Genomic DNA, 27,551 nt, shown 5'->3' with positions numbered 1-27,551 from the left:
GCAGAAACTAACACAACATTGTAAAGCAATTGTATTCCAATTTAAGAAAAAAGAGTGTGGACAGATTCAAATGACTTTATCTAAATGAGAAAATGCATTCCTGCTTTTAAGTGAAAGAACTCAGCTCAGTTATAACAATGACTTTATTTTCCCTTCCTTCTGAGGGAACATTTCAAGCTAAGGAAATCTGCCAAATCAACCTAACATTTCTTCAACATGTTTGACATTTTCAGCAGGGAGTCCAAAAGGTCGTCAGAAGTTAGTTCAGTATCTGAATTTACTGTGCATCTCACTTTGTCATATAGTATTTAGAGTTGGTCATTTTGAGATGTCTAGATAGGTAGTTTTTCTTCTGTGCTTCTTCCTCCCCAAAATATTAATTGAGCCATTCAGTATTTGAATATCAATGAGCAAAAAGCTACCATGACAAATTTTCTAAATTTATGCCTTTTAGGTATTGTCAATATTTTTAAAGGTTAAAATTCATTCACTATACATCTTTAATTTATTAGCATTTTGCAAACTCATGCCTCTAAATTTCTCTTATTCTTCTACTCTCAGTTAGGAGGCAGCATACAAACCAAGAGCTTTATATAGAGGAAAATGTTGGGGAAAGAATTATGTCCCACCTTCTTGGTAGAAGAATGCTTAAATATTCAAGGTACATTAGGAATTTCCCTAAAATAAAATATTGAGCTCACCTGGAGCTACCTTGCTTTTACTTACATCCTGTTAGTTTAAATAGATCCAAACTAATTGTTCTCTAATTGCTCCATGTTTGTTTATTGAGCCAGATATTAAATCAGGGATTACACCAGGTGCCAGTGATTCAAAGGTCAAACCAAGAGCTCGCAATTGACATAAGTTTAGCCTCTATAGTGAGATTCTGAGTTTCGTGATGGCAAGAATTATTTTAAATGTTCCATGAATTATTTATTCTTCTGAGTAGCTTAACAGAAAATCAGTACTTAAAAGAACTGGAGAGCCAAGAGGAACCTTATATACCATCTAGGGTAGGGCTAATCAATAGAAATATAACAGGATCCACAACGAGAATCACATATGTAATTCTAAGTTTTCTAGTTTCCACATTTAAAAAAGCAAAAAAAAAAAGTGAAATTAATTTTGATACATATTTTATTCAAGGCAATATATCCAAAATATTATCATTTCAACACATATTCAATAAAAATTATGAATAAGGTATTTTACTTTCTTTTTTTGTAGTAAATCTTCAAAATCCAGCATGTGTTTCATACTTATAGCACACTTAAATTTAGGTTGGCCACAATATCAAATGTTCAGTAGTCACATGTGGCTAGTAGATACCATGGTGGGCAGTACAGTCCTAGAGTCTAACCCCTGCACTTTACAGATGAGAAAAACAGAGATTCAGAGAGGTGAAATGACCAGCCGGTCAGTGAAATGAAGAGAAACTCTAGAGAAAAAGTGCTTGCATAACCTGAAATCACAGGGTTTCCCTACTGGGAAAGTTGTGATGACTTTTCCCACTTATTAAACCCACGCGATGCCTCTCTTTTTTCTCTTACCTCCAATATCTTAACCCAGGGGTCTGGGTAATCATGATGAAGTCACTGCCTTCAAATATAGGTAAGAAATTTGTTCCCAGGAACTGGTTGTGTTTGCCCTGCCACACCTACTGATGAGACAAGACCACTTTTTTAATGATCTTTGCCCTGACCACTCTTCAGATATGAATTTTTTGATATACTGACTAATTGTTTCTGGAGGTAAATACAATTTCAAAATTTCCTCTCCACATTAAGGTTTCTCTTGCCCCTTGAAGACAAGATCTGATCTGTTCCTGTTCACAATCTTGCTCTTCAGCCAGTAAAAATGAGTAAAGTTAGTGATCAGAAAGGTAACTGAGGTTTTCAAAAGGTCAAAAGAGAAGGGCAAGGTAGAGGTGTGAGGTGAGTTCTTGCAATTTAGAATTTATTCCTCAGAAAGGTTATGGACAGGAAGTGCTTGCCTAGGACAGAAGAGGCATATTAAAAGAGCCACACCAGGCTGGACCCTGTGCTTGGCACTGGTCCTATCAAGTGAAATGAAGGACCCAATTACGCTTGATGACGTGGTAAGTGGAGAGATCCCAGGCACTCAAACCAGGATAAGATAAGGAAGTGCCACTGGGAACTGAGAAGAGTGAAAGCTGCAGTCAATGGGATATGTTTTCTACAGAAACCTTTCCAGAAGATGATTTGTAAATATATTGCCAATCAGATTAAGGCATAAAATTCAACATATCAATAGACCATAAGGCGTAATTTGGGGAATTACAAAACAGTGACAGACCATTCTGATGACTTGTGCGGAAGCTGGAGAACCAGAATCTGTCCACATTCTTGGTGTTCCTCCAGCAGAACTGGTGCAACAAATCAACTTATCTACCCGTGACGGCAACACCACCTCCCTGCACCCCCACCCACACACATACAAAATATATATCCAGATCTCCATCTGCCTTTTCCTAGGGCTTCAAATTCTAAATTCACCAAGTGAACCCAGTTCGAAGGTGGCTTTTTCTCTGAAGCCTCCCCTGACACAGGTAAGTACTTGTCTTTTCTGCTTCTCATCCTTCTGTCATAGCTACTTTACCACAGTGAAGTTTCCATCCTCCCGAACTGTGGGTTAGAGTCAACTGATGAGCTTTTAAAGATTAAGAGCCCTAGACCAATTAAACTACAATCTCTGTGGGTAGAGCCTGCCCTGTCATTGATATTTTGCTAAAAACAGAGAGATTAAATAAAAATCTGTATTCTGGACAGTGAACTATATAGGTTCCTCCATCCACCCTACTTCCCACCATCACCCTCAATTCTAAGAAACCTGGCAATCAGGCTTATACCCTCAAGGCAGTCAAGAGAAAAGGCCTACAGATACTGGTATTTGATGGGCAGGAGGAGACAGAGACAAAAAAAAAAAAAATGTACCTAGGTCAGCATCCTGCAGTCCCCAAACCAACCCTGTTTACACATAGAGCTTCCAATCAGTTTCTTAGTGCCTCACTCTTTTTTTTTTTTATGATTCAATTTATTTTTTTAAATTTCCTTCCCTAAGGGGAAAAGGATTTTATTTTTTTGTTTTTTTATTGATTTATTTTATTTAGTTCACATACAATATTATGTTAGTTTCAAGTGTACTGCATAGTGATTTGACATTCACATACATTATGAAATTATCACCACGATAAGTCTAGTAACCATCTGTATCCACACAAATTTATTATAATGTTATTGATCATGTTCTTTATGCTGTATATTACATTCCAGTATCTTATTTATTTTATACCTGGAAGTTTGTACCTCTTAATCCTCTTCACCCATTTTACTCCCCACTCCCACCCTTCTGGAAACCACTCATTTGTTCTCTGTATGTATGAGTCTGTTTTCATTTTTTTGTTTGTTTGTTTGTTTTTAGATTCCATATATAAGTGAGATTATTCAGTATTTGCATTTCTCTGACTTATTTCACTTAGCATAACACCCTCTAGATTCATCCATGCTGTCAAAATGGCAAAATTTCATTTTTATGGTTAATATTCCACTGTATATATATATTACCATATCTCTTTATCCACTCCTCTGTGGATGGACTCTAAGGTTGTTTCCACATCTTGTCTATTGTAAATAATACTTCAATGATCATTAGTGTTCATCTTTCTGAATTTGTGTTTTTGTTTTCTTCAAATAAATACCCAGAAGTGAAATTGCTGGATCATATGGTTGTTCTATTTTTAATTTCTTGAGGAACCTCCATACTGTTTTCCATAGTGGCTGCACCAATTTACATTCCCACAAACAGCACACGAGGGTCCCCTTTTCTCCATATCCTTGTCAACACCTGTTATTTATTGTCTTGTTGAATAATAGCCATAATAACAGGTGTGAGATGGTCTCATTGTGGTTTTGATTTACATTTCCCTGATGATTAGTGATGTTGAGCATCTTTACATGTGTCTGTAGGCCATCTGTATATCTTCTTTGGAAAAAGGTCTATTCAGGTTCTCTGCCCATTTTTAAAATGGGTTGTTTGGGGTTTTTTTGATGTTGAGTTGTATGAGTTCTTTGTATGTTTTGGATATTAACCCCTTATCAAATGTACTGTTTGCAAATATCTTCTCCCATTCAGTAGGCTTTTTCATTTTGCTGATAGTTTCCTTTGCTGTACAAAGCTTTTTAGTTTGATGTAGCTCCATTTGTTTATTTTTGCTTTTGTTTCCCATCCTGAGGACAACAGATCCAAAAAAATATTGCTAATACAGATGTCAAAGAGTGTATTCTATGTTTTCTTCTAGAAGTTTTATGGTTTCAGGTCTTAAATTTAAGTCTTTAATATGTTTTGAGTTTATTTATGTATATGGTGTGAGAAAGTAGTGCAGTTTGATCTTTTTGCAAGTAGTTGTCCAGTTTTCCCAACACTATTTATTTAAGAGGCTCTGTTTTCCCCATTGTATATTCTTGCCTCCTTTATCATAGATTAATTGACCATATAAGCATGAGTTTATTTCTGAGCTTTCTATTTTGTTCCATTGATCTATGTGTCTGGGTTTTGTGCCAGTACTATACTCTTTTGATTACTATAGCTTTGTAGTATAGTTTGAAATCAGAGACTGTGATACCTCTAGCTCCATTTTTCTTTCCCAAGATTGCTTTGGCTATTTTTAGTCTTTTGTGTTTCCATACAAATTTTAAAGTTATTTATTCTAGTTCTGTGAAAAATTCTCCTGGTATTTTGATAGGGATTGCATTAAATCTGTAGACTGCCTTAGGTAGTATGTTCATTTTAACAATATTAATTCTTCCAATTCATGGCCACAGTATATCTTTCCATTTGTTTGTGTCATCTTCAGTTTCTTTCATCAGTGTCTTATAGTTTTCAGAGTACAATTTACTCCTATGTATTTTATTCTTTTTGTTGCAATTGTATATGGGATTGTTTTCTTAATTTCTCTTTCTGATAGTTTGTTATTCATGTTTAGAAGCACAACAGATTTCTGTATATTAATTTTGTATCCTGCAAGTTTAGTGAATTTATTTATTAGTTCTATTCGTTTTTTGGTAGCATATTTAAGATTTTCTATGTATACTATCATGTCATCTGCAAACAATGACAGTTTTACTTCTTCCTTTCCAATTTAGATTCTTTTTATTTATTTTTCTCATCCAATTGCTGTGGCTAGGATTTCCAATACTGTGTTGAATAAAGGTGGTGAGAGTGGGCATCCTTGTCTTGTTCCTGATCTTAGAGGAAATACTTCCAGCTTTTCACCATTAAGTATGATACTAGCTGTGAGAATGCCACACTCTTAAAAATTAATGAGACCAGAATTTCCCAATACTTAAGGAAAGGGTCTAATATGAAAGTTAGGTACCAAAACTTACAAACAAGACAAAGAAAATTGAGGAAACAGAGGCCATACAGAAGAAAACTTGAAAAAAATGTATAATGAAAATATTAAAACCCTCAGAAATGTATAAGTAGTTATTATTGCCTTCACAAAACAGGAGTGGATGTTAAGGGGGAAAAAAAGGAGCACTCAGGAAAAAACCTAGGAGATAAAAATATGCTAAAGTATACATTTAAAAATCAATAGAAATATTGAGAGATAATATTTGAGGACATTTCCTAAGAATTAGAATCAAAAAAAAGAACATCATAAAGATAAGAAAATTATAGGATTAATCCAAGAAATCTAACTAAATAATAGCAGTTTCAGGGGGAAAAAATGGAAAGTAAAAAATTATCAAAGAAGTAATACAGGGAAATGTTCCAGAATAGAAGGGTATGAACAACCAAGCATAAATATGAGGTGGGAACCAGGAAAAAGGGTACCAAACCTAGAGCAGGAGAAAGGGAGGTCCCAGGATGATGGCTGCATAGTAAGTCAGAGCAGGCCATGGGAGAAACTCCAAGAGGGATGTCTCCAAGAAAACGTATGCCCCTAACAAATTACCTGCTGTGCTTGTTTGAGAACCATTTCAGAGTTCTGCCAGACAGTTCTGGGATAAATTAGTGATCAGTATATAAAAAGTAAGCAAATGTAAAAGTGACAATTTTTTTAACCTTCAAGGAAAAAAACTTATACAATATCAAAACATAAATATAGTACATTATGGGCTCAGCTAATCTCTAGTTAAGTGACTCCAGGAAACTTTACATGATTTCCCAAACCTTAATATTCTTGTTTTTCTTTTTGCTTTTGTCCCTAATTTTTCAGTTTTTTAAAAAAATTTTATTAGAATATAGTTGATTTACAATGTTGTGTTAGTTTCTGCTGTACAGCAAAGTGAATCAGTTATATATATATATATATATATATATATATATATATATATATATATCCCCACTCTTTTTAGATTCCTTTCCCATATAGGCCATTACAGAGTACTGAGTAGAGTTCCCTGTGCTATACAGTAGGTCCTTATTAGTTGTCTATTTTATATATAGTAGTGCGTATATGTCAATCCCAATCTCCCAATTTGTCCCTCTCCCCCACTTACTTCCTGGTAACCATAAGTTTGTTTTCTACATCTGTGACCCTGTTTCTGCTTTGTAGATACGTTCATTTGTACCCTTTTTTTAGATTCCACATATAAGCGATATAATATATTTGTCTTTCTCTGACTATATTGGTCATATGGTATCTCTGTTGATGACGACCACAGGGGAAGGGTTCACTGAGGCCCCTCAGCATATCGTACCTGCACCTCTCCCTTGGCAGTGGGGATAGCCCTCCTTTATGTGAGGGTCTGAGCAACAGGGCACAGGAAACCCCAAAACCCTTAAAGCACATCATTCATTCTGGACTAATTAAGACCTGACCATAGGAGTAATACCTCAGAAGAAACAAACCCATTTCCTTAGATAACAAATTCCTAGATAACCTGCAATAGGTGATTAAAAATTAGGTTTCTAGTTTGAAAAGAAATTTAGTCATTATTTAAGAAGAAAAAAAGCACAAAAATGGTCACTGGTGGGAAGCTTAACACGTGGAAACCATATTGGTCATAGAGTGAGGAGACCTGTGTCATCTTGTCTCCCCACACCCTAACCCTGGGGTTCAGGTTCCTCAGCTATAAAATGAGCCTGGCTTGGATGAGCCTCTTGTTCCCTTCCAACTTGGCAGTTCCATGACCCCAAATGACCCGGGATCTAACAGCCCAGCATTGCCTAAATGTTCCCGAGAACTAGCAGAGCATGAAGTGGTTTCATGCTCAGTTGAGAAATATAAAGATGGGTCTGTTACTTGCGGCTAGAAAAAACACATCATTTCTGACACAGAAAGAAGACAGAGGGTGAGGAATCAAACCAGAGCAGTGAGTCTGAATTGCCAAACCCAAACGATTTTCCTCTTTGAGGTTAGAAGCCAAGCAGTTTGAGAAAGAGTTACATAATGGTTTATCACTCCTTCACTCTCCAGCTTGTGCTCTGTTATGATGATTGCCTCTCCTAGACCACCTGGAAGGTGAATGTCAAGAGCTTCAACTTGTACTTGAGGCTTTGTCACCAAATTCTCCCATAACCCTAGGTAAGTCCCTTAAACCCCAAGACCTCGTTTCTTCAATTGTAAAATGGTTGAATTGAGCAATGAATAAATGTGTTAGTAATAATAAATAATAAAGTAATAGGTGAAAAGCAGGGGACAGAAATCACTAAAAACAACAGGAAAATACACACAGATTATGTCATCAGGATGTAATTTTTATTCATTCACTGAACAAATATTTATTTCTTGTGCCAGGTATTATTTGAGGTACTTTGGATATGGAAGTAAAAAAAGGGAAAAAAAGCAGGTATTCCTGCTTTCTTGGAGTGTAAGTTTCTGTCAGGGTGACAGTAAATAGACAAGCAAATAAGTGAAACATGTAGCATGACAGATGGTGACCAATGCTATAGAGAAAAAAGGCAGGGAAGAGATGTAGAGAGTCCAGGAAGGGGGTGGTAGTGGAGTGGGTGCGGCAAATGCCTGACGGAGGAAAAGGAATGAGCCAGGGCTGTTAAAGAGGAGAGCTCTCCAGCACGGGAACAACAAGCACCAATACGCCAGGAACCATAGGAACACTAGTGTGGCTGGGACTGGTGGGCTAGGCAGAGAGTAGTAGGAAATGAGCTCAGAGATTTAACAGAGGACAGACTGTATAGAGCTTTGTAGGACTTTGGTATTTACTCAAAGTGAGATAGGAATAACTGGAGGATTTTGAACAAAGGAATAACTAAATCAACTAAGGGTTCAAAAAGAACACTCTGGTTCAGTGTGGAGAACACAAAAGCTAAAGCAGGGAAATCAGTTAAGAGGCTATTACAATAATGTGAGTTGATGGTGACTGGGATCAGAATGATAGCAGTTCAGGTGGGGAGAAAGTTCATATTCTGTGTATTTTAAAAAGCAAACAGGTTTTGTTAATGGATTAGATGCAGATTCTGAGAGAAAAAAAAGAGTCAAGAACAACTTTAAGTTTTTTTGGCAAGAATAACTGGAAGGGTGGGATTGGCATTTCCTGAAATGGGGAAGACAGCAGGATGGGGAGGTTTGAAGAAAAAGATTGAGGGTTTATTAAGTTTGAGATGTTAGACATACAAATACAGATGTTGAAAAGGTAGTTGGATTTAGAATCCTGAAGTTCAAAAAAGAGGTTGTCAGAACTAGAAATATACATCCGGGAGTCTTCTGTGTATAAACGACGTTTAAAGTGATGAGGCTGGAGGAGATCACTAAGGAGGAAAAGGAGCTATAGAAGAGTTCAGAGGACTGAGATATGGAGCATTCAAATGTTTAGTGGTTTAGCAAGATAAAGAGAAACCACCAAAGGAACCTGAGAGGGAGAGATGAATGAGGTAGGACAAAAACCAAGAGAGAAAAATATCTGGAAATGAAATGAAAAAAAAGTCTTTCAAGGAAGGGGGATTAGTCAACTGGGTCAAATGCTGTTGATAGGCCAAGTAAGATGAGGACAGAGAAGTGATCATTGGATTTAGCAACGTGAAGGTTGTTAGGAACTTGGACAAGAGATGCTTCATTGACAACGTAATTGAAATGGCTTCAAGAGAGAACTGAAGGAGAGGAACTGGAGACAGCTGGTATAGATCACTCTTTCAAGGATTTTTGCTGGATAGTAGAGCAGAGACTTGCGGCAGAGCTGGACTTGGGGCAGAGTTGTCAAGAGAGTGTTATATTTTTAAGCTGGGCTACTCTACAGTATGTTTGCCTTCTGATGGAAATAATAAAGGGGGAGGAGCAGGGGGAGGGAAGGAAGGAAGGAAGGAAGGAAGGAAGGGAAAGAGGGAGGAAGGAAGGAAGGAAAGGAGGGACGGAGGGAAGGGAGAAAGAAAGAGAAAGAAAAACAAGTAGTGAAGGACAGGGAGAAGAAGGAGAACAAGAGAAAGGAGGGGAAGGATTGAGGAAGGAGGGGGAGGGGAATGCAGAGGCAGAAGGAGTAGTAAAAATTAATAACACACTGAAAAAGAAAGAGAAGTAATTATCTAAATCAGAAATGGAAGTGAGGGATTAACCAAGATGGCGGAGTAGAAGGACGTGCTCTCACTCCCTCTTGCGAGAGCACCAGAATCACAACTGGCTGCTGGACAATCATCGACAGGAAGACACTGGACTTCACCAAGGAGGATACCCCACATCCAAGGACAGAGGAGAAGCCACAGTGAGACGGTAGGAGGGGCGCAATCAGAGTAAAATCAAATCCCATAACTGCTGGGTGGGTGACTCACAGACTGGCGAGCACTTATACCACAGAAGTCCACCCACTGGAGTGAACGTTCTGAGCCCCACGTCAGGCTTCCCAACCTGGGGGTCCGGCAACGGGAGGAGGAATTCATAGAGAATCAGACTTTGAAGCCTAGTGGGAATTGATTGCAGGACTTCGACAGGACTGGGGGAAACAGAGACCCCACTCTTGGAGGGCGCACACAAAATAGTTTGTGCATCGGGACCCAGGGGAAGGAGCAGTGACCCTGGGGGAGACTGAACCAGACATAACTGCTGGTGTTGGGGGGGTCTCCTGCAGAGGCGGGGGCTGGCTCTGTTTCACTGTGGGGACAAGGACACTGGCAGCGGAGGTTCTGGGAAGTACTCCTTGGCGTGAGCCCTCCCAGAGTCTGCCATCAGCCCCACCAAAGAGCCCGGGGAAGGCTCCAGTGTTGGGTTGCCTCAGGCAAAACAACCAACAGGGAGGGAACCCAGCCCCACCCATCAACAGTCAAGTGGATTAAAGTTTTACGGAGCTCTGACCGCCACAGCAACAGTCAGCTCTACCCACCTCCAGAGCCTCCCATCAAGCCTCTTAGATAGCCTCAACCACCAGAGGACAGACAGCAGAAGCAAGAAAAACTACAGTCCTGCAGCCTGTGGAACAAAAACCACATTTACAGAAAGATAGACAAGATGAAAAGGCAGAGGGCTATATACCAGATGAAGGAACAAGAAAAAACCCCAGAAAAACAACTAAATGAAGTGGAGATAGGCAACCTTCCAGAAAAAGAATTCAGAATAATGATAGTGAAGATGATCCAGGACCTTGGAATAAGAATGGAGGCAAAGATGGAGAAGATGCAAGAAATGATTAACAAAGAGCTAGAAGAATTAAAGAACAAACAAACAGAGATGACCAATACAATAACTGAAATGAAAACTACACTAGAAGGAATCAATAGTAGAATAACTGAGGCAGAAGAAAGGATAAGTGACCTGGAAGACAGAATGGTGGAATTCACTGCTGCGGAACAGACTAAAGAAAAAAGAATGAAAAGAAATGAAGACAGCCTAAGAGACCTCTGGGACAACATTAAACGCAACAACATTCGCATTATAGGGGTCCCAGAAGGAGAAGAGAGAGAGAAAGGACCAGAGAAAATATTTGAAGAGATTATAGTCGAAAACTTCCCTAACATGGGAAAGGAAATAGCCACCCAAGTCCAGGAAGCTCAGAGAGTCCCATACAGGATAAACCCAAGGAGAAGCACGCCGAGACACATAGTAATCAAAGTGGCAAAAATTAAAGACAAAGAAAAATTATTGAAAGCAGCAAGGGAAAAATGACAAATAATATACAAGGGAACTCCCATAAGGTTAACAGCTGATTTCTCAGCAGAAACTCTACAAGCCAGAAGGGAGTGGCATGATATACTTAAAGTGATGAAAGGGAAGAACTTACAACCAAGATTACTCTACCTGGCAAGGATCTCATTTAGATTTGATGAAGAAATCAAAAGCTTTACAGACAAGCAAAAGCTAAGAGAATTCAGCACCACCAAACCAGCTCTACAACAAATGTTAAAGGAACTTCTCTAAGTGGGAAACACAAGAGAAGGAAAAGACCTACAAAAACAAACCCAAAACAATTAAGAAAATGGTCATAGGAACATACATATCAATACTTACCTTAAACGTGAATGGATTAAATGCTCCAGCCAAAAGACACAGGCTTGCTGAATGGATACAAAAACAAGACCCATATATATGCTGTCTACAAGACACCCACTTTAGACCTAGGGACACATACAGACTGAAAGTGAGGGGATGGAAAAAGATATTCCATGCAAATGGAAATCAAAAGAAAGCTGGAGTAGCTATACTCATATCAGATAAAATAGACTTTAAAATAAAGAATGTTACAAGAGACAAGGAAGGACACTACATAATGATCAAGGGATCAATCCAAGAAGAAGATATAACAATTATAAATATATATGCACCCAACATAGGAGCACCTCATTACATAAGGCAACTGCTAACAGCTATAAAAGAGGAAATTGACAGTAACACAGGAATAGTGGGGGACTTTAACACCTCACTTACACCAATGGACAGATCATCCAAAATGAAAATAAATAAGGAAACAGAAGCTTTAAATGACACAATAGACCAGATAGATTTAATTGATATTTATAGGACATTCCATCCAAAAACAGCAGATTACACGTTCTTCTCAAGTGCGCACGGAACATTCTCCAGGATAGATCACATCTTGGGTCACAAATCAAGCCTCAGTAAATTTAAGAAAATTGAAATCATATCAAGCATCTTTTCTGACCACAACGCTATGAGATTAGAAATGAATTACAGGGGGAAAAACGTAAAAAACACAAACACATGGAGGCTAAACAATACGTTACTAAATAACCAAGAGATCACTGAAGAAATCAAAGAGGAAATCAAAAAATACCTAGAGACAAATGACAATGAAAACACGACAACCCAAAACCTATGGGATGCAGCAAAAGCAGTTCTAAGAGGGAAGTTTATAGCTATACAAGCCTACCTAAAGAAACAAGAAAAATCTCAAGTAAACAATCTAACCTTACACCTAAAGAAACTGGAGAAAGAAGAACAAACAAAACCCAAAGTTAGCAGAAGGAAAGAAATCATAAAGATCAGAGCGGAAATAAATGAAATGGAAACAAAGAAAACAATAACAAAGATCAATAAAACTAAAAGCTGGTTCTTTGAGAAGATAAACAAAATTGATAAGCCATTAGCCAGACTCATCAAGAAAAAGAGGGAGAGGACTCAAATCAATAAAATCAGAAATGAAAAAGGAGAAGTTACAACAGACACCGCAGAAATACAAAGCATCCTAAGAGACTACTACAAGCAACTTTATGCCAATAAAATGGACAACCTGGAAGAAATGGACAAATTCTTAGAAAGGTACAACCTTCCAAGACTGAACCAGGAAGAAGCAGAAAATATGAACAGACCAATCACAAGTAATGAAATTGAAACTGTGATTAAAAATCTTCCAACAAACAAAAGTCCAGGACCAGATGGCTTCACAGGTGAATTCTATCAAACATTTAGAGAAGAGCTAACACCCATCCTTCTCAAACTCTTCCAAAAAATTGCAGAGGAAGGAACACTCCCAAACTCATTCTATGAGGCCACCATCACCCTGATACCAAAACCAGACAAAGATGTCACAAAGAAAGAAAACTATAGGCCAATATCACTGATGAATATAGATGCAAAAATCCTCAACAAAATACTAGCAAACAGAATCCAACAGCACATTAAAAGGATCATACACCATGATCAAGTGGGATTTATCCCAGGGATGCAAGGATTCTTCAATATACACAAATCAATCAATGTGATACACCATATTAACAAACTGAAGGATAAAAACCATATGATCATCTCAATAGATGCAGAAAAAGCTTTTGACAAAATTCAACACCCATTTATGATAAAAACTCTACAGAAAGTGGGCATAGAGGGAACCTACCTCAACATAATAAAGGTCATATATGACAAACCCACAGCAAACATCATTCTCAACGGTGAAAAACTGAAAGCATTTCCTCTAAGATCAGGAACGAGACAAGGATGTCCACTCTCACCACTATTATTCAACATAGTTCTGGAAGTCCTAGCCATGGCAATCAGAGAAGAAAAAGAAATAAAAGGAATACAAATTGGAAAAGAAGAAGTAAAACTGTCACTGTTTGCAGATGACATGATACTATACATAGAGAATCCTAAAACTGCCACCAGAAAACTGCTAGAGCTAATTAATGAATATGGTAAAGTTGCAGGATACGAAATTAATGCACAGAAATCTCTTGCATTCCTATACACTAATGATGAAAAATCTGAAAGAGAAATTATGGAAACACTCCCATTTACCAGTGCAACAAAAAGAATAAAATACCTAGGAATAAACTTACCTAGGGAGACAAAAGACCTGTATGCAGAAAACTATAAGACACTGATGAAAGAAATTAAAGATGATACCAACAGATGGAGAGATATACCATGTTCTTGGATTGGAAGAATCAACATTGTGAAAATGACTCTACTACCCAAAGCAATCTACAGATTCAATGCAATCCCTATCAAATTACCAATGGCATTTTTTACGGAGCTAGAACAAATCATCTTAAAATTTGTATGGAGACACAAAAGACCCCGAATAGCCAAAGCAGTCTTGAGGGAAAAAAACGGAGCTGGAGGAATCAGGCTCCCTGACTTCAGACTATACTACAAAGCTACAGTAATCAAGACAATATGGTACTGGCACAAAAACAGAAACATAGATCAATGGAACAAGATAGAAAGCCCAGAGATAAACCCACGCAGCTATGGTCAACTAATCTATGACAAAGGAGGCAAAGATATACAATGGAGAAAAGACAGTCTCTTCAATAAGTGGTGTTGGGAAAACTGGACAGCTACATGTAAAAGAATGAAATTAGAATACTCCCTAACACCATACACAAAAATAAACTCAAAATGGATTAGAGACCTAAATGTAAGACTGGACACCATAAAACTCTTAGAGGAAAACATAAGAAGAACACTCTTTGACATAAATCACAGCAAGATCTTTTTTGATCCACCTCCTATAGTAATGGAAATAAAAACAAAAATAAACAAATGGGACCTAATGAAACTTCAAAGCTTTTGCACAGCAAAGGAAACCATAAGCAAGACGAAAAGACAACCCTCAGAATGGGAGAAAATATTTGCAAACGAATCAACGGACAAAGGATTAATCTCCAAAATATATAAACAGCTCATGCAGCTCAATATTAAAGAAACAAACACCCCAATCCAAAAATGGGCAGAAGACCTAAATAGACATTTCTCCAAAGAAGACATACAGACGGCCACGAAGCACATGAAAAGCTGCTCAACATCACTAATTATTAGAGAAATGCAAATCAAAACTACAATGAGGTATCACCTCACACCAGTTAGAATGGGCATCATCAGAAAATCTACAAACAACAAATGCTGGAGATGGTGTGGAGAAAAGGGAACCCTCTTGCACTGTTGGTGGGAATGTAAATCTTAAAAAACTAAAAATAGAATTACCATATGACCCAGCAATCCGCCTACTGGGCATATACCCAGAGAAAACCATAATTCAAAAAGACACATGCACCCGAATGTTCATTGCAGCACTATTTACAATAGCCAGGTCATGGAAGCAACCTAAATGCCCATCAACAGACGAATGGATAAAGAAGTTGTGGTACATATATACAATGGAACATTACTCAGCCATAAAAAGGAACGAAATTGAGTCATTTGTTGAGACGTGGATGGATCTAGAGACTGTCATACAGAGTGAAGTAAGTCAGAAAGAGAAAAACAAATATCGTATATTAACGCATGTATGTGGAACCTAGAAAAATGGTACAGATGAGCCGGTTTGCAGGGCAGAAGTTGAGACACAGATGTAGAGAACAGACATATGGACACCAAGGGGGGAAAACTGCGGTGGGATGTGGATGGTGGAGTGCTGAATTGTGCGATTGGGATTGACATGTATACACTGATGTGTATTAAATTGATGACTAATAAGAACCTGCAGTATAAACAAACAAACAAACAAAACAACTAATACTAAACTTTCATTTGGTTATTTGTATGGAAATATGTTAATATAAATGTTTCAGACATTACATGAAATTTCTAAAAATCTTATATGTTCTGGTATAATGTTATAAGTCATAATCCTAGTTATTACTTTAAAATGTATATCTCAGAAATAACTAATTTTCTTGTCAACTGCATTATTATGAACTTTCATCAAATCTTTAACCATGGTCATTTTTAAGTCTTTTGTCATTTACAGACAGTTCTGGGTGTACTCTGATGCTTTTGTAAATATGTTCCTATAAAAGGGTTTCATCTTCAGGAAATTCATGGAAAAGACTCTGACAAGTACAGGTTTCTGGTACCTGACTGTACTGCTGAACTGAATGAATAAGCATTTTCAGAACTCTAATGAAAAACTGATGAGCTCATAAAAGTGCTAACAAAAGATCAAGATGAAAAAAAAAATTAATTACATGGGACTGAGTGAACTGATGAGGATGAGTATAATTTTTGTGACTTTCTGTTTGAATTTAAAAAAAGAAAAAATCCCACAAGGACTCAGAGGCAAAGAATATACAAATCAATTTTCACTGCAAAGTAAAGGAGCTGTTACAGTGGAGGATTACTGGACTAAATGTCAATATTATGACATAGTATGAGTGTGTTTCATGTTTGGTAATTGCAATCATTGTTGCTTTTGTTGTGGTCATCCATGTAAAAAAAAAAAAAAAAGAAATGGAAGTGAGGACATTACTATGAATCATCAGAAATAAAAAGGATTATAATCATTTACTATGAACAATTGTAAACCAACAAATTAGATAACCTAGATAAAATGGACAAATTCCTAGAAACACATAAATTACCTACCTAAACTGATTCAAGAAGAAATAGAAAATCTCAACAGACCTATAACAAGTAAAGAGATTGTATCAGTAATCAAAAAACCTCCCAACAAAGAAAAGTCTAGGACCATACAGCTTTACTGGTGAATTCTACCAAACATTTAAAGAAGAAGTAACACCAATCCTTCTCAAATTCTTCTGAACAGTAGAAGAGGAGGGAACACATCCTAACTGGTACTATGAAGACAGCACTACCTTGGTCCTATCTGGTGCGAAACACAAAGACATCAGAAAAAGAGAAAATTACAGATCAATATCCCTGATGAGTATAGATACAAAGATCCTCAACAGAATACTAGGAAACTGAATCCAACAGCATATTAAGAGGATGATACACAATGACCAAGTGAAATTTATTCCATGAATGCAATGGTGGCTCCACAAAAGAAAATTAATCAATGTAATATATCACATTAATAGAATGATGGGGAAAAAAACACATGATCATCTCAATTGACACAGAAGTGGCGTTTGACAAAATCCAACACCCTTTCATGATAAGAAGCGAATAAAAGCAAATTAGGAATAGACTAGAATTTCCTCAACATGATAAAGTGCATTTATGGAAGACCCACAGCTAAAAAAAATACTTGGTCATGAAGGACTGGAAGCTTTCCCCCTCTAGGGTCATGAACAAAATAAGGATGCCTACTTTCACCACTGCTATTCAATGTTGTAATGGAAGTTGTAGCCAGAGCACAAAAAAATAAATAAAAGTCATTCAAATTGGAAAGAAAGAAGTAAAATTATCTCTATTTACATATAACACAATCCTGTATAGAGAAAATCCCAAAGAATCCACAAGAAAGCTACTAGAGCTAATAAATGAAATCAGCAAAGCTTCAGGGCACAAGATCAATGCACAAAAAAATCAGATGTGTTTATATACACCAGCAATAAAGAATGTGAAAAGGCATTAAGAAAGCAATTGCATTTACAATTACATCTAAAAGAATAAAAGGCCTGGGAATAAATTAACCAAGGTGCTAAGAGTTATACACTGAAAACCAGGAAATATTGCTGAACAAAATTTAAAAAGATCTAAATAAATGAAAATACGTCCTGTGTTCATGGTACAAAATTTAATATTGTTAAAATGTCAATACTACCTAAAGTAATCTACAGATTCAGTGCAATCCCTGTCAAAATTCCAACAGAAATGAGAAAGTCAATCCTTTAATTCATATGAAAAGAACCCCAAATAGCCAAAACAATCTTGAAAAAGAAAAACGTTGCAGTACTCACACTTCCTAATTTCAAAACTTGTTACAAAGCTATAGTAATAGCAACAGTGTGGTTCTGGCATGAGGTTAGACATATAGACTAATGGAATAGAACTAAGAATGCAGAAATAAACCCATACATCAATGGTCAATTGATTTTTGACAAGAGTGCCAAATTTATTCAATGGCAAAGAATAGTCTCTTCACAGATGGTGCTGGGACATTGGACTTCCCCATGCAAAAGAATAAAGTTGAACTCCCTACTTCAAAGCATATACAAAAATTAATTCAAAATTGATCAGTGACATAAAAATCATAAAACTCTCAGAAGAAAACATAGGAGTAAATCTTCATGACCTAAGATTTGGCAATGGATTCTTAGATATGACACGAAAAGCAGAAGCAACAACAACAAAAATAGATAAATTGAATTTTATCAAAATTAAAAACTTTCTGCATCAAAAGCACTATCAACAAAGTGAAAAAACAGCCTAAAGAATGGAAGAAAGTATTTAAAATCATATATCTGATAAGAGTTTAATATCTCAAATATATAAAGAACTCATATAACTCAACAAAAAGATAATTCAGTTTAAAAAGTGAACATCAGACTTGAATAGACATTTCTCCAAAGAAGACGTACAAATAAGAAATAAGTACATGAAAAGATTCTAAACATCATTGGTCATTAGGGAAATGCAAAGAAAACCACTTTATACCTACTAAAATGGCTGTAATCAATAAAACAAAATAAAAATGCGTTAGCAAGGATGTACAAAAATTGGAACCCTCATGCATTTCTGATGGAAATGTAAAATGGTACAGCCACTATGGAAAACAGTTTGGTGGTTCCTCAAAAAGCAATACATAGAATTACCATATGACCCAGCAATTCCACTCCTAGACATTTACCCAACAGAATTGAAAATGGGAACTCAAAAAGATATTTGCAGACAAATATTCATTGTAGCATTATTCACAATAGCCAAAAGGTAGAAACAACCCAAATGTTCATCAACAAATGAGAAGATACACAAAGTGTGGCATATGTATATAATAAAATATTATTCGGCCACAAAAATGAAGTTCTGATACATGCTACAACATGGATGAATGTTGAAAACATTATGCTATAAGCAAGACATAAAAGGCCAGATATTGTGCAATTCCTTTTATATGAAACATTTAGAATAGATGTCAAATTCATAGAAACAGAAAATAGATTAGAGGTTACCAGGCATTGAGGGTGGAGATGAATGAAGAGTTATTGCTTCGTAATTATAGAGTTTCTGTCTAGAGTGATGAAAAAGTCATGGAAAAGAGAGTGGTGATGGTTGCACAGCATTGTGAATGTAATTAATGCCACTGAGTTGAATGGTTAAAATGAAAAAAAAATTTTACCACAATTTACAAAATTAATGATGTAATATGCCAAAAACAATTGAATTATACACTTTAAATGGGTAAATTATATGGTATGTGAATTATATCTCAATAAAGCTGTTTAAAAAATTAATGATGCAGAAGAGAGGGAAAATTGCTAGAGTCCTGTCTTTGAGTAGGCAAGAAAAGATGTGATTTACTACATACAGGGGCTTGGCTTAAATAGGAATGTGGATAATTCACCCATAGTAATATGGATGTAAGTCAAAGAATATGGATACAAATGCAGGTGATAGGTTTGGGGGTTGGGAGGAGGTTTATCAATCTCAGCTGCCTTAAAAGTATTGTCAAATTACACCTTTCTTACAGTGTTTATTTCATTCTGCTTAGTGGATCCTTGGTTGTTCTTCCCCTTACCCAACATCACTCAACTGTAAGTTTCTTAAACGTGAATACAATGTCTTAACTCATTTTGAATTTCCATAGAACCTAGGATAATATGTTCTTAAAACAATCTGAATGAACAAGTGAGCAAATTATGGATACAATAGACAACTTGCTTCCAAGAGTTCTGTTGATTTTCATTTCCCATCTTCAGTTTAGTCCATATTCTCTACTTTTGTGTCATACATAAACCAAATATGTTTAGTGAGAAACCCTCTTAGCATCCATTCAAATGTAGTCATGTGATAATATTCTCCCATTTCTATTGGAAAACAATTTCTGTTGGCCCCGTAGGGCAATTGAGCAGTGCCAGCCGGCGAGTTCACCAGCACCAGCATCCCACCCATGGCCCGGACCATGGCTACCTACTTGTGGGCCCTGGCAATGTGGACAAGCAGGAAACAGCAGCTGAGTCATTGAGCAACTTGCTTCTTAAGGAAGATAAAATCAAACCAGATGATAATGGCCTTTACATTTCTAGTGTCTCATAGAATTTCAGTTGTCTCAGTTGTTAGGTATGGGATGTAATTTTGAATGATAGCCCCTTTGTGTCTGATAAAGGTGCTGTTGTCAAGACCAATGCTAATGCAGAGAAGACAAATGAAGAAGAGAAAGAGTTCAGAGCTGTTCAGTCCTTACTCAACAAGCTGATCAGAAGCAACCTTACTGATAACACAAACCAGGTGGAAGACCTACAACAAGATCCAAACTCCCCCCTCTACTCAGTGAAGTCCTTTGAGGAGCTATATCTAAAACTAGAGCTTCTCCAGAGAGTCTATACCATGGGCTTCATCTGTCCATCCAAAATACAAGAGAACACACTGCCTTTGATGCTTGCTGATCCCCCACAGAAATTAGCTGCCCAGTCTGTCTGGTACTGGTAAAACAGCTGCCTTTGTGTTAACCATGCAAACAGATACCCCCAGGATCTGTGCCTCTCTCAAACTTATGAGCTTGCCCTTCAAACAGGAAAAGTGATTGAGCAGATGGGCAAATTTTACCCTGTACTTAAGCTAGCCTACACTTTTCAAGGCAATAAATTGAAAAGAGGTCAGAAGATCAGTGAGTATCTTGGCACCCCTGGGACCATTCTGGACTGGTGCCCCAAGCTCAAGTTCATTGACCCCAAGAAGATCAAGATTTGATGTGGATGAAACTGACATGATGATAGCTACTCACCACCACCAAGATCAGAGCATCTGCATCCAGGGGCTGCTACCCAGGAACTGTCAGATGCTGCTTTTCCCTGCCACCTTTGAAGACTCTATGGAAATTTGCCCATATAGTGGTCCCAGACCGAAATATTATCAAACTGAAGGACAAGGAGGAGACAGTGGACACCATGAAGCACTATTATGTCCTGTGAGATAACAGAAACAAGAAGTCCCAGGCCTTGTGTAACCCCTATGGGCCATCACCATTGCTTAAGCCACAGTCTTCTACCATACCCCTAAAACACCTGGTTGGCTGGTAGCAGAGGTCTCAAAAGAAGACCACGAGGTGGTTCTGCTGAGTGGTGAAATGATGGTAAAGCAGAGGGCTGCAGTGATTGAGAGCTCCCAAGAGGACAGAGAGAAGGTTCTGGTCACCACCAACATGTATGTCCGTATTGTTGATGCTGAACAGGTGTCTGTCATCATCAACTTTGACATTTCCCTTTACAAGAATGGGAACCTAGACAACAAGACCTACCTGCACTGGATGGGGCACACAGGTCTCTTTAGCAAGAAAAGCTTGGCAGTGAACATGGTTGACAGCAGGCACAGCATGAACATCCTGAACAAAATTCAGGAGCATTGTAATAAGAAAATAAAAAGGTTGGACATAGATGATGTGGAGGAGATTGAGAAAATAGCCTACTTGAGAAGATCCACTACCACTGGTACCTGCTCTCGGCTCTCTCCCTGCACAGGACACTAGTGCTTTCATGGCACAGACCTCAACAGTAACCACAAAGATGACTAGAGAGAAACTACCTACCTCATTTTAAATTCCATTTGGACTTAAAAATTGTGCAAATGATTGGGGGAAGGTAGAAAAAATTGTTTACTTAACTTTTGAAGATTAGGCATGAATACACAGAAATTTACCATCTGGATTTCTGTCTTGTGTGTGTGTGTGTGTGTGTGTGTGTGTGAGTGGCCAGCGTTTTCCCCATCGTTACACTAATCTAGATGCTGTGTCTAATCACTTGCTTGGGATCCTTTGTGGCAGCCCCTGGCTGTTTCCTGGCTAAGAGTGTTCAGGCCAACATCTGATCCTTGTGACAGTGACAGAAGAGAGGTGAAGAGGGAACACAGAGAGACCCCAGGTAGGATAGGTGTGTAAGCCAGCCATCGTGTTTGGAGTGTGGCATGAAGCAGCAGAGGAGACCTATGAGATGCTGCTTTGGGTTCGGTCTGGGACAGCTCTTTTGAGTGCTGTCAGCCCCCTCTGTCCTGACACCCACAGCAAGAAGGGATTTGCTAAACATGAACAAAATGCAAACCTGAGATCTTTGGTGCACAAAGTTTGTGCTACAGGACCATGACCAGTTCCTCTTAGCCGGTGCAATTTGTGTAGAGTGCACATCTGATTACTGGTGGGTCCCTTCCTTGTGTAGTGCACATCTGATTACTGGTGGGTCCCTTCCTAGTGTTTGAGCAAGTCCTGTGGAGAAGTCATCATGGAGAATTAATGATGGCCCTTGCTTGCCACAAACCCTGATCTCACAGGCACTTGTAGCATCTTTTTTACATTCCTAACATCACCTTGACCCTTTAGTAACCCCAAGAAAGTAAAAGGTGATCTGAGGCTTAGACCCTTAGTGAAAATTGTGGTTTCAAGTTGATAATGGCCAGCCTCAAGGCAGCTCCAGAAGTGATCAGCAGTAGTCACAAATCCTTGCTTTGTCTCCAAACCCCAGAAGGCAAGTGTTTTGTCACTTGAGACAAGAGCTGGGGAATGAGTTCAGAAATTTGGCATCTTGATTTTATATTCTGAACATCTGTGTTCATGGTGCTTGGAATAAAAACAGGTGCAACTAAGGGACTAGGTGTACTGCAGCCATTCATCTGTGCAAGGCAAAAACAATTGCCAAGGCCTTTGCTCCATCCTTACTTGGAATCTTTGTGCAGAATAGTCAGAGCAAATAATAGTCCTATGCACTTCCTTGGCCAAGGCTGCTGGCCAAGGCTGTTGGTACCCACAGAGTGACAGAGCAAAGATAAGATGAAACTGAGTTGCAAGAGCAATATGAAACCCCAGCCAAGAGGAGTCCTCTTCAGCTCTTTGACTTTGGTATAGAACAGTTACTTTATCTAGGACCAGGCCTGGAAGAGGGATTTTCTGTGATGAGAATTATTCCAATCTCAGACCTTCCTTGTAGGCATTTCTGTGTTTTAGGACCAGATCTGTCTCCTGGGAAGGGAAGGGTCCAATGCCAGCCTCTAGGTTGTTTCATTAATCTGACATTACAGATACTGCAGAGAGAGCAACAGACCGCCCATGCTGCCACATTCCCCCAGTAGGCTCTTGACTGTGTTGAGTCTTCTTCATGCTTCTGGCCAACTCTGACCCTCCTTGAGAGTCTTGTAAGAAGAGAAGACATTTTATTCCCCACCACCCAAAGTCTTGTAGACCAACCCTGAAATAATGAAAAACAAAGGCAATAATTAAAGGAGTATAGATTCAAAATAAAATGAAAAATCAATTTTTGTTTTTCAGGATCTTCAGCTCTTAACTGGAATCTCATCAAGTGTTCCTCATTGCAAAGAATGGTGTGAAAATTCCTGGGGGAAAATATGACCCAAGCTTTGGAGAACTGGATACCTAATTGCAGGGAGAAAATACATGAGATTGAATTAAAATATTTATGAATATCATGATGAACAAATTCTAAATAATGTGACAACTGGTATAAGCTCCAAAGGGCTTCTACCCGTTTGGCCTTCACAGTCAGGTAGTATGAGTCAGAGAAGACTTCTTGGAGCAACAGAGTTTTGAACAGGTTGTTAAAAAGGTAATGCACATAGATTTCAGCAAAGGAAGACCTTCTCACTAGGGTAAATGACTAAGGCATATAGATGTAATGAGAAAGCCAAGTGAGGAAGAGGGGCTACAGGGGGTTAAGTAGAAAGTAGGTAAGTTTTCTTTTAATAAGCCTGAAGTTAATGCCAAACGCTTCCAACTTTAAGTCATGATTCTTGAGTAATATTTAAAGTATAACATATTGAGAAAATGAATTCAAAAATGATTCACTAATTGAATGATACAATCCAAGAAATGTTTTGATACACTCAAAGGAGCTTACTAAATGTTATTATTCTGCCCTGTGTTCTTATAAAATCTAAATGTCATCACAGTATTTTTTTGGAAATGGTATTAGGACTAACCTTTATTGGGTGCTTACTATATTCCACACACTATTCTATGTGCTCCACATATACTTCAGTTAATTCTTGTGACCATCCTATGAGGTGAGCCTTATTGACCACCCTTTTTATAGCTGAGGTACAAAAAGGATAACTTAATAGTCTCAAGGTCACATGACAGGTCAAGATTTGCATCCAGGCTGAGTCTGCCTTTCACATGATGTGAGGTACCTCTCCTTCAAAGCAACAGTGGCAGTCAGACCAATATTTCTCTCAACAGATTCATTTTAGGGGGACAAATTTATACACTAAAAATGGAGGAGATAGGGGCCAAGAGAAGAGTAGGAGAAAAGACTCTAGAATTTTAAGTTGAATTATATCAAATAATTCAATATGAATGTCATATAATTTTTTTTTCTTTACTGAACAGTCTTATAGCCAACAGGAGATTTACTGAGCCTCGTAAGTGACAGCGAGAATAAAAAAGTGCATAAATCAAGTTATTGCCTTAGAGGTGTCTATAATCTAAGGGGGGAGCAACAATGATAAATAATGATGATTTATCTGAAGCTGATGAAATCAATCCTATTCTTGAGGCATAAGCACTGTGAGAGCACAAGGAAAAAAATGATTAACTCTGAGTAGATGGTGGAAAGAACTTCAAAGAGGAGTGGGCCTTTGAGCTGAGGTTTAGAAGATGAATAGGATTTTCACTAGGTAAAGCCTCGGGGAAGCACAGTCTGGACGTGAACAAAGGATAGAGATGTGGAGGGTCACAGAATAGTCAGATGGGAATACCTCATGAGTGGAGAAAGATGTGGAACTGGAGGCTGGAGAGGCCCTGGAGTCCTGATAGTGGAGAACCCTGAATGCCACCACACTGAAGCATAGGGACTTAATTTTTTAAGCAATGGAAATTGGCTTGTGTTTTGAGCTATAATGTGAGCTCTTTGAAAGTGAAAACAAGGTTCACGTCTCAATCATCTCTGAATTCCCAGCATCTTGTATAGCATCTAGAACACAATAGACACACACAAAGATGGATGGATGGATGGATGGATGGATGGATGGATGGATGGATGGATGGATGAGGCAGACTCAATACAAGCTTAAGAAGTTCAAATGACAGAAGTTAGTAACTAATTGAATATTTGAGCATCAGGAGAGTCAAAGACGACTTGAAGGTTTCTAGCACAGATTACAGAGAGTACAGAAGGATGAGCTGGTCTGAGGAGGTAAGAAATATTTTAATAAATCTGCCATACTGCACCTAAAAATGTGGAGTTGGGGGGACCACACAGCAAAGATGAGACAGGAAAGCATTAAAGTAGATAAGCACAATCTGGAAGTCCCTGTGTCTGTAAGTGGGATTCAGGGATAGTTGTCACTCCTTGAGCCCAGACAAGCTTCTTCTAGGGTTTGCTCAGGGATATCAGATGAATGCAATGCCCTTGAGCATAGGGGAAGGGTAGGGAGAAGGTGATGTCCTTCAGAGCTTCCCCCATCCCATCCTCAGGTTTACCTGAGATAGCCATTCCTATCTTTCTCTTTACTTACCTCCTTACTCTCCCCTAACATTACACAGTACCACTGCTACCCCACAGACCCACAGACCTGGGGAAAGAATCAGGTTGGTCAGAAATGTCGTTTTAGGTTAGACAATGTCTCATAAACTTGATCATATTCTGTCTGGATTTTTCTGGCATTTTAAAAGCCTGCAAAGATCACTGAATTCTTTGGAGGAAAAGGACTAAACTATACATGTATATGAAAAAAAGGGGAGAAAAACTATTAGCAAAAAGAGTAGAAAGTGATACACCTACCATAATACTCTGTTAAATTTTACTATTTACCCAGAAAAAAAAAAATTTAACAAAGGAAGGCTGATGTGCCACACAGAATCCATAGATAGCTACAAACCAATAAGAATTGTGGTGTTATTTTGGCAGAACTGGTTTGAATCTTTTCTCTGCCAGTCATTATCTGTGTGATTTTAGGCAAGATAGGTAACTTTTATGAGCCTCAATTTTCTTATCTCTTAAATGGGTTTAATAACATCTCTCTCCCAGAGTTATTGTGAGGATTATATGGGATGATCCATATGAAGTTTTCAGTGCAATGTCTGGCATAAGTATGAATTCAGAAATGTTAGTTCACACTTCCCCTTTGTAAACTGTCGCATAAGAAGCTGGATCAAGCTGATACACAGAAAGAAAGAAAGAAACTAAAATGATGCTTGCAATTTGTGGGTAAATGCAGATAATATGAACATAAAAGGGTTTACTGACACCAATACAAGTAAGTAAAACACCGGCTAGTTACTGGCATACAGATTGCAAATATCTTTCAAGTTTCTCTTGCCAAGCCCTCCTTCTCTGGCTCTCCCCCTTGAAGCTTGATTGTTTTTTTTTTTGTTTTGTTTTTGGGGGGTTTTTTAATTTATTTATTTATTTATTTTTGGCTGTGTTGGGTCTTCGTTTCTGTGCGAGGGCTTTCTCTAGTTGCGGCAAGCGGGGTCCACTCTTCATCGCGGTGCGCGGGCCTCTCACTATCGCGGCCTCTCTTGTTGCGGAGCAGAAGCTCCAGACGCGCAGGCTCAGTAGTTGTGGCTCACGGGCCTAGTTGCTCTGCGGCATGTGGGATCCTCCCAGACCAGGGCTCGAACCCGTGTCCCCTGCCTTGGCAGGCAGATTCTCAACCACTGCGCCACCAGGGAAGCCCCCGAATCTTGATTGTTAATCATACATTTTTAGAACTTCCCAAAGAGGGAAGGAAGAAGAGAATTCCAACCAACAGGCACGGGCATGGTATGGAATTGTTTGTCTGAACAGGAATTTGGTGATATAATTGCTGAGGTCACCTAAGAACTTTGAAGACTTTCTTCCAATTTTGAGGATATGATAATTATATAAAACCAATGCCGATTGTGTGCATTTAACCTTCACAATTACATTTTTGCTAATGGAGGCTTTGTTGCATTTAAAAAGGGAAAATACTGCAGGGGTCTAGTTCATGGCAGAGCAGTCATTTTGGGGAAAACTTTCATTTTAACCTGTTCTCCATAACCTTTCTACCTTATTTTTCTCCCCTCACAATCTTTCTTATCTCTTCTCTGCACCTTTCACAGTCATAGTTCTTTTATTTATTCATTTGTTAATTTAACAAATACTTACTAAATGCCTACTATATTCCAGGCACTCTTCTAGGTGAATCCTAGTAGGATTCTACTGAATCCTACTAAGGATTCAGTAATGAGTAATATTAAGTCCCTGCTTCTACGGAGACAGAGAGATGACAGAGAATAAACTAATAAACACATGGAAATATAATTACTGGTAATGGCCAGTGCTACAAAGAAAAATAAAGCAAGGGGTAGAGAGTAACTGGGATATGGTTACTTGCTTTAACATCACTTTACAGACTCCCAGATGCCTCAGGCTACAAGATTGCCTGAAGTTTCATTGCCCTGTGCTAGTTACCACTTGCAAGAGACTGGAGCCAAGACCTACAAATGCATGGTATGACACCCCCACTCTCCACTACCACCCAATTTCAGCTAATCAAACTGATATGAGAGCTGGAAATTTTTCAACAAATAAACACGTATTAGATTTATAATCATATTACCAAGTCCAAGCTCATACTGCTCACTCATGACAGGCCAATAAATCTAGAGACAAGTTGTTGGGGCAAGGAATAGTGACTTTATTCAGAAAGCCAGAGGCTGAAAAAATGGTGGACTAGTGTCCCAAAGAACCATCTTTCTCGAGTTAGAATTCAGGCTTCTTTTATACTAAAAGGAGAGGGGGTGTGGTTGGTTGTTGCAAACTTCTTGGTGTCGGAATCCTTTGTTCTTGCAGCTGTCTATGTAGGTCAGGTCATG

At 38.2% G+C, this 27,551-nt stretch overlaps 1 pseudogene; it reads left to right on the top strand.

Annotated features, from left to right (window-relative positions):
* Nucleotides 1-19,673: 19,673 nt before the first annotated feature.
* LOC133099832 (ATP-dependent RNA helicase DDX19B-like) lies at nucleotides 19,674-21,236 on the top strand (annotated as a pseudogene).
* The last annotated feature ends 6,315 nt before the right edge of the window (nucleotides 21,237-27,551 follow it).

This window comes from Eubalaena glacialis, chromosome 10 (assembly GCF_028564815.1).
Source record: "Eubalaena glacialis isolate mEubGla1 chromosome 10, mEubGla1.1.hap2.+ XY, whole genome shotgun sequence".
NCBI lineage: Eukaryota > Metazoa > Chordata > Mammalia > Artiodactyla > Balaenidae > Eubalaena > Eubalaena glacialis.
Note: the sequence above shows the minus strand (reverse complement) of the source record. Positions and strands in the feature narration are given on the sequence as shown.